The sequence below is a fragment of the Sphaeramia orbicularis genome, chromosome 9 (genome assembly GCF_902148855.1).
Source record: "Sphaeramia orbicularis chromosome 9, fSphaOr1.1, whole genome shotgun sequence".
Lineage (NCBI taxonomy): Eukaryota > Metazoa > Chordata > Actinopteri > Kurtiformes > Apogonidae > Sphaeramia > Sphaeramia orbicularis.
Window position 1 is genome coordinate 45,773,908 of NC_043965.1, and position 7,869 is coordinate 45,781,776.

Consider the following 7,869-nt stretch of genomic DNA (forward strand, 5'->3'; position numbering starts at 1 on the left):
GATCCCGGAGCTCTCCACTGTCCTTTCACTAGTTTTTTTTCCCAGAAGGCCATCGTCACGCTCCACACTGCAGGACAGCACATGAGGTGGTTTCCACGTCGGATGATGTGTTCTTCAGTTACTGTACAGATTGTAAGATAAGTCTTAATATAAATGGTTAGTTGTATTGCTGCTATCCAACAGTGATTTTAGTCATTTCTCCGCCGTCTGTGACGAACGCGCTGCGCCGCAACGGCCCACGGCTTCAAGTGTCTGTACTTTTCTGCAGGCTCATCTTAAAAGCATCATCTTAACAGCACAGAGAAAACCGAAACTGGTCCATATTTCACACGTTCACCCCGTTAGCGCTGTAGCCAGTAGGAATAAATTTACACTGTGAGGAAATCGGCTTCAGTTCGGAAAAGACCGGAGGTGCGAGAGGTGAAAACACGGACTCAAGCACATCTAAAGGCTGAAGAGTTTCTGTTGGACATAAAATGGAGACAACACTCGTACTTGAAGGCATGCTGTACTTTAAATGTAGTCTGCTTCCACACCTCCACGTAACAGGCCTCAGTTATTGACCCTGATTTTTCCCTGTTAATTGTAAAGTCGAATGAAGCCCCTGATCGTCCCGATGCTCATATTTTCACCTCTGGCTTCAAACGTCACACCCCACCGTTGTTTCCACTCACTTCTAGAGTCTGTTTTTTTTCCGTTGTGGATTGTTTCTGACTCCTCACGCTGTGCTCAGGTGTACGTCAGCTTGCTCTTCACACTTTAAGCTGCCTTATTAGACAAGGACACGGCTGCAGAAAGACTCCAGAGCCCCGGCAGTGGCGTTAACGAGCAGAGGCTGTACGTAAGGATGGAACCATGTTATCTTGATCGCCTTTTCACTAAGCCTATTTACATGCGCACAGATTCTCCGATCATTGTCCAGTTTCTGGAGTTGTCAAGATTGTGCAAGTGATCATGTAAACGGGATAATCTGATATGTTTGATCAGATAACAGCTGTGATCTGATGATGAGAAATCGGATTAACTCACCTGGATTTCTCCCCAATACTCTCATGTCTTTGTGCTTGTATACCTGCTAATCTGATTTAGGTCATTCTTTTACACCAGCGCATGTTTAAAAAAAAAAAAAAAAAAAGAACAAGAATTTGGAAGAGGAAATTGTACAAAACGGAAGTGACATAGTCAAACATGAGCTGAAAACAGTAACAGGAAGTTTGTTTACCGTCTCTATATTTGTACATACTCAGAAAGAAATCCAATAATGAACTAAATAATTTAAACCAGGGTTTTTTGATTGTCGTGTTTATGAAGTGCATGTAAAAGTGTCAGATCTGATTGTTCCCTGTTGTCATCATGTAAATAGGCTCAATGAAACAAATCTGAAAATTCAGACTAATTGTCCCATGAATGTTTCAGACATTTCTGTAGATTTCATCAGGCTAATTTATGCTGCTCATCTTGTACCTATGCTTAGAAACAGTAGTTTGGCCACTATTAGTAAGGCCGATATTTAGTCATTTTGTTTTTTATTCCCCTGTTTGTACAAGGGAAACAAAGATCTGCATTGTAAAAATACCCAAGATGTATTCAAATCTTTCCAGCTTTTATAACAGAAACTTTTAATTCCAAATAGGATGATGAAAAGCATTTTTAGTTTCATGATAATGTAAAAGGAACATAATCAGTTCTCGTATCTCTACTGTGAAGTATCAACATGGCAGCTCGCTCCCATCTTTACGTACAGCCCATAGTTCTAGCGCTTGATGGTTTTTACATGTAGACTGTTTTTCACGCAGCTCAGCGTCTCTGCTAAAGGGCCACCCGATGGCCCGTGCCTTGCTGTTAGCACTAGAGTCTGTTTACTCCTCGTAGGAACAGGGTGCATCCTGGGATTTTCAATTGCTGGGAGTTTGTGCTAGTTTTTATGGGGGTGTTTAATCCTTTCAGGGGCCGTTCAGGGACAGCTAATCTCATCCAAAAGCACTATTCACTAATGTAGAGACCTGGACTACGCTACTTTTCCTCCCTGCTTTTATCAGCGTGAATGGAATGCGTTCTACTTCCCGACAGTTTTTTTTTTTTTTTTTTGCCTAGCGGGGTCAGTAATTCCATCTGTGTTTGATTTCATTTTTACCCTTTTCCACCAAAGCGGTCGAAATCTGGTTTGGAGTTCATCGCTTTAATGTAAATATCTCACTTTCGTAGCAACGTTAGCACCAGCTTTCTGCACAGTAGCAGTAGTGGGATGTATTGTCTTTGCAGGTTTTGCTCCGGGCTTTGAACAACAGCCTAGACGTTACACCAGCACAGCTTTGTAGAAACGTCAGGCAGGGTTCTAGTTGTTTTTTTTTTTGATAAAGACAAACCCACCGTCTGACAAAAGCAGTTTGTGACTCCAGCAAAGTGTCAGTGCCGCTCTAGAAGAAGTTTTCTCCTTCTCAGAAGCCCGTTTTGTGACTGTTAAAGCACAAAGAACCACTGCCTTGGTGGAAAAGGGTTATGTGTGGTACACTATACGGACGAAAGTATTGGGACACGTTGAATCCAGGTGTTTCTTTTGTAATGTGGGTCTAGGATACAAAGCAATAATGATAAATGTCATAATATAGTTTTATATTTTAAAAAAAATCATTGCATGGGGTAGTTTTAGTTTTATTTAAGGGGGTCATATTTTGCTAAACCCACTTTTTATGAGTCTTTAGTTCATTTATTTGTGTATTTGGACCCTAATAGTTCATGAAGTTTGAATTTGAACCCTCCAGGTGCTGCAAAGCTATCTTTATATTCATTCTGGCCGAAATCGAGTGGATTTCTACAACCTATTTTAATTCCTGCTTAATTTGTTACGTTTTATAACTAGTTACGTCATGACATTTGCACATATAAGGTCAAGCCTTCTTATGAATATTTCTCCGAGTACGACATAATTGTTTGCCAGCAGCAGCGGTTGTAGTCCATACTGAAAATATGTCCGAACTTCGAGCCGATTACCTAAAATGTTCAGTTGTTGGTTGTGTTATTGAACACTAGTGGCTGAACTGGACAGAGCAGCACAGCCAACAACCTGGAGGGGGCGGGGTCATGTGCATTTAAAGGGCCGGCGCTCAAAACCACCTTTCTGGTGTCATTACTCAGAAATAGGGTTGAAGATGGACCTGTGGAGTTGGATTAATGAAAAATTCAGACCCAAGCAGAGCATTTACAGTTTATGTAGACTACAGAGAAATGTCTGAAAATGCAAAATTCCGTTTAAAAAAGCAAAATATCACTCCTTTAAATTATCTTTGCTTCCAAAATGCCTCAGAGATGGTTTTTACCGAATTTCTCTAAACATTGATTTTTGATTTTTAAGTGTTCTACCTCTAAATTTCTGAAATATTTTTCGTACTCTGAGTGTAAATAATAATTTTCTACCACAACTAAACCATCTACTTTCTTCACATCTCACTGTGGAAGAAAAACCTCCCATTAAACTTTAAGGAAATATTGGTGTTTATGTCTCCCACCAGCATGACCAGGACATCTTACAGCTGTAGCCATGATGTGTCCCAATGTTTTTGTCCATACAGCGTATCTGCTGTCAGGTGTTTTTTGGATGGAGACACAAATATAAGCCATAATAGTCCAGTGATGTCGTAAATGACGCACAGAAGTGTTTACTCTCAGAGCTATGTTTCTACAGCGGAGTCGGTAGCAACTCGTGGTTCATTTTCGGGGGAAATACATGAATATTAAGCGATTTACCGAAGCGAACAGAGCCCAGGGTCGGTGCCGCGTCACTTTAGAAGTATCGGCTCTTTCCCCGCGAGTCTTATTCAGCGTCACAGTGGAGTGCAGAAGAACTCGTAGTAGCAGATCAGATCAAACAGCAGCGTCAGCCGTCACTAAACAGGCCAATGAGCAGAGAGTTTCCATAGCAGCAGATCCGATGTTTGATGTTTTAATGTTGTGAAAATAGGGGCTGGGTACCCTAACTGTTCTTGTCTCATTCCAGTTCTGTCGGTGGATGTTTTTTTTTTGGCTGAGGAGGGGCGGGGGTGGGTGGGGGTTTGTTTCTGTCTGTCAGTCTCCTATTTATTGATATCGTCGTCCATCGTCGTCCGCCAACGCGACTCTTTGAGGTGGATAAAAAATGTATAAACACTTCATTGTTGAGAATGTTCTTTTAGGCACGGTACTGTCTGCTCCTACAAATGTATTCCGATGGCTGCAGGGGTATTTCTAACGGCTTTCACGAGTACAAACTAGGTATCAAACTTTTTCGCAAACAGTAATTTTGATAGTTTCACTACGATAGCAACACTTCAGGTTCTTCTGTGACCGAGCTTGTCCTGTGATACTTAATAGAGACCTACGACTGCAGAATGAAGTAAACCCTGTACTTTCTAAATAAATGAGCTGCTTTTTTTTTAACCTCTCAGCAATACCAAGAACAGAATGTTGGGGTTTTTTTTTTATTTTTTTAAAACAACTCCCAGAATGCATCATCAGCAGTGCTTTATCATAAACCCAGGTTTCCTGTGAATCAAGTCAAAAGTGGATCTCCGCTTTGACTGGTTTTACTTCCCTGTTCAGAAATGGCTGTTAAATAAATAACGCCATTTTTTTTTTTTTTTTTTTGGTTTTTATCGTGGTTTTGTCCCAAAGAGGACTGTGTTCATCTGCAGGAGGAGGAAACAAGTGCCACAGTTACTGGAAGAAAAAAAACAAAAACCAAACAGACCCGAACGACCTGCAGTTAATAACCTCATGACGCATTCGAGACACCGCGCTGCCTCTGGAGACTTTACAAAACCAGGGGGAGGAACAAAGTAAAACAAAAAAACACAACGGCTGTTTGTTTCAGACAAGAGGAGAGCGACAGAGCTGTATCAGAGTAGTTTTTTTTTTTTGTCTTTTCATATCTGTAGGTGAACTGCAATATTTGTTTATGGTTTCTGAGGTGTCAGGGGTGTTCAGTTTGCAATAAATGGTATATTCTGCTGTGTACAGTTTTTTAAATTACAAAAATTGTACTTGTTTCTATTTTTTGTGTGATGGTTTCAAAAAAAGAACAAAATTATTTTAAAATGTAAAGGAAATCTTAGTATTTTTTTAGTTTTTTTTTTGTTTTTGTCTTAAAATATTGATGCAGGATTTATTCTTTAAATAAAGAAATTCATCTGTGTTACTCGAGTTTGTTTCATTTGTGCGAAGAATCCGCTTGAATAGATTTTTACTCGGAAACTTCAATCCTACAGGTCCATACTGACGGCTGTAACACTTAAAAATGCTAAAATGATTAATACGTGTGTCATAGTTTTTAGAGGAAACGACCTATGAACAGGGTGCAAAAAAAAAAAAAAAAAAAAATAGGAAGTGGTTGCACATTTGCAGCTCCACCAAGATGAGCAAGGTGTGACTAAAAGACAGGAAATTAAGAATTCATAAGGCAACATTGACACAACTGACGATAAACAGTACTTTATTGGTGTATTTTGGCATTTCCAAAGTGTGTCTGTGAAAGAATGCGTAAGGGAAGGTGTCTTAGTACGGAGAATTTACTTGAAAAATGTACAAAGTTAAACAAAATGTAAAGAAACAGAACATGTCACATACAAAACTCATCTCACAGCTTAGACAGTGGTGGAAAGTACATTTACGCTACATGAGTATGACTATGTCTCTTATTTTTTACTTCTATACCGCTACATCTCAGAAGTAAATATTGTACTTTTACTCCACTTCATTTATTTGAAAGCTTTAAATGATTTCAATAGGAAGATTTGACACAATGGAGAGTAACACCCTATTAAAATAGAATATACGGTTATAGATTAAATCAGGGGTTTCCAACTTTTTTGGCTTCGACCATCTTACAAAAAACTGTTTTCATTCTAAGACATGCTCAAATTATCCACTTGGTCACCAAAAGTCAGAGAGTTAGAGGAAGTGAAAACTGGAAACACATGTAAATGTATCTGAACTTGAGTTTTTCTACTTTCGTGTCCCATTTCAGATTTAGATTAACCTGGTTTCTGTGTCTAAAACTGGGGAAAAAAAGCAGCAGAAACATTAACACATCACAGCACTGATTCTTCACTATTAATCTAATCATAAAGACAAAGAACAGGACTTTAACTTTTGCCTATACCTGAGTATTTTTAATGTGTTTATATTCATTTACTTCACCCATAAAGACATAAACATCCACTGGTGACCGAAACATCTACTGATCTAAACTGTTTAATACCTGTTGATCCACAAATCCTATCAATACGTGTAAATAATTGGTGTAAAATACAGTTTGTCATCTTTTCATGGTCATCACGTATGAGCCATTTGGACGTTCAGAGGCTCTGTAGTGACCATGGAAACACTGTCATCTTCTACAACATTGATTCACCAGTAAAACCCATTGAGTTGGATCAATGACAGTGGATGGACACACTGGGTTTATGTTCAATTATTGATATCTTTGCTGAAAAAGTCACTTTTTGTTCAGTGTTCTGTGCTTTTGATATAATAACCCTTAACTTTAAGCTTTTATGAACACCTATACAATTAGTGAATTAAATATACGGCTAAAATTTGCTTAGAGGTCTTATTTGTGTCTTTGTGCATAAGAAATCAATATAAGTGAATCCCCAAAGGAACTTTGTGTTGGTAAATGCAAGTTCTGCAAATTTACAGGATTTCACTTCTGTTGCAACATGTTGATGGTCATATGAACTGTTTTCAGCTGAAAAATGTCCAATTTCATCACAATTAATGCTATATTTTCATGTCACAAATGGCCAAGTTATATTTGAACTGAATTTACCTGAAAAACAAATATTCTATTCTTTTAGATTCCCCAATTTTTCTTACAAGATTATATCATACATATCGTCGACTTCCTGATAAAACCTACTGAGTGGCATTTTTGGTTGGGAATAAAAACCTGCTATCTCCCCTATTATAGCTTCACATTTCAGTCTCCTGTGAAAGTTGTTTACATTCCATCATAAGTACCAACATTAAAGGAACAGATATTTTTTTTGTCATATTTCACAGTTTCCTGTTATATAAACAGGTTTTTGTTTCTCCTGTAAAATTTGCCAAAAGTCACACAGCAGGTTTTATCAGGAAGCCCACGATATCACGTTTTATTTTTACAGGTTCAATATGGAGTATGGTGCTGATCCATCCTGCTTATGTTACGCCAATACATACATTAAGAATGTCACACGTCACTTTTTAAATCAACAGTTTTCTAATAATAAGCATTTTTATAAGAAATAACAATTCTATATTGTTATTTACTCTTTAGTATGATGATAAACTATACAATAAATAATTCTGATCCTAGTTTTTGCACAGGGATCATTAGTGTAAACGGTGACATGGCTGCCGAGCATCAGTATGATGGGATCTGTAACAACCATGTCACATCCGTCCACTGACACATTTTGTGTTTTTGTGTCAGCTGTTATTGTTTTAGATCCACAATACTAACATTTATGAATAAGAGGAGAATTAGCAATAGTAAGTATATAAGTTTATTACTAATAAAGTACTGGTACTGACCAGAGCATCATGGGTAATGTCACGTCCGTCCACCAGCAAAAGTTTTCACATACACGTACTATTCAAAATCCAATATTTCTGAAAATATAGCTTCCACTGTCAAATAATATCAGTAGTCTGTGCACAAATGGATTAGCATTATTTCAACACAGTTCTATGCATTTCTTACAACTTTTTTTTTTTTTTTTTTTTTTCACTCATTTGACCCCCTAAGTAAATTTTAGCCGTACATTAAAATACCTGATTTTTACTGAAAAACTGTAAAATGCATAAGATAAGATAAGATTAAATGGTGATAAATGACTTAAGAAAAGTTAAATA